The sequence below is a fragment of the Seriola lalandi genome, unplaced genomic scaffold (assembly GCF_002814215.2).
Source record: "Seriola lalandi dorsalis isolate HSWRI2012SDOR001 ecotype SW California unplaced genomic scaffold, Sedor1 jcf7180002054981, whole genome shotgun sequence".
Lineage (NCBI taxonomy): Eukaryota > Metazoa > Chordata > Actinopteri > Carangiformes > Carangidae > Seriola > Seriola lalandi.
The window spans coordinates 1,327,858-1,328,210 of NW_019525661.1; the positions used below are offsets into that span (position 1 = coordinate 1,327,858).

The 353-nt window shown below is 57.5% G+C and overlaps 1 protein-coding gene across 1 annotated transcript in view; it reads right to left on the reverse strand.

Moving 5' to 3' along the window:
* LOC111648340 (cadherin-6-like) overlaps window positions 1–240 on the reverse strand; it is a 91,613-nt gene extending 91,373 nt beyond the window's left edge. Inside the window, exon 1 of the mRNA XM_023398196.2 lies at window positions 162–240. The gene's annotated coding sequence lies outside the window, so the exon portion shown is untranslated. The remainder of the gene's footprint in view (window positions 1–161) is intronic.
* Window positions 241–353: the final 113 nt, after the last annotated feature.

Here is a 353-nt window from a genome sequence, read left to right on the forward strand (position 1 = left end):
CCATCACCACCGGCTGCTACAAAACTGAATTAATCAACACAAAAACCAACAACTGCAGCTTCTAACTTCTAATGACTGTAACACATGAGATGAGACGGTGACTGGACGTGAACAGTTCAGTCATGCGGACACAAGAAGCGGCGTCGCGTCGGTTCACTTACCGCTGAGAGCCGCGCGCGGAGCTTCCACCGGAGCGACCGACAGTGAGTGCAGCGGAGACTGATCGCTGCTCTCTGTCCCCTCTTCCCTCCTCACTCTGCCTCCCTCCCTCTCTCTCTCTACCGAGCGCGCTCTCTCTCTCACCCGTGCAGTCCCTACCTCGCTCTACCAACCACAGTCCCCAACCCCCCCCC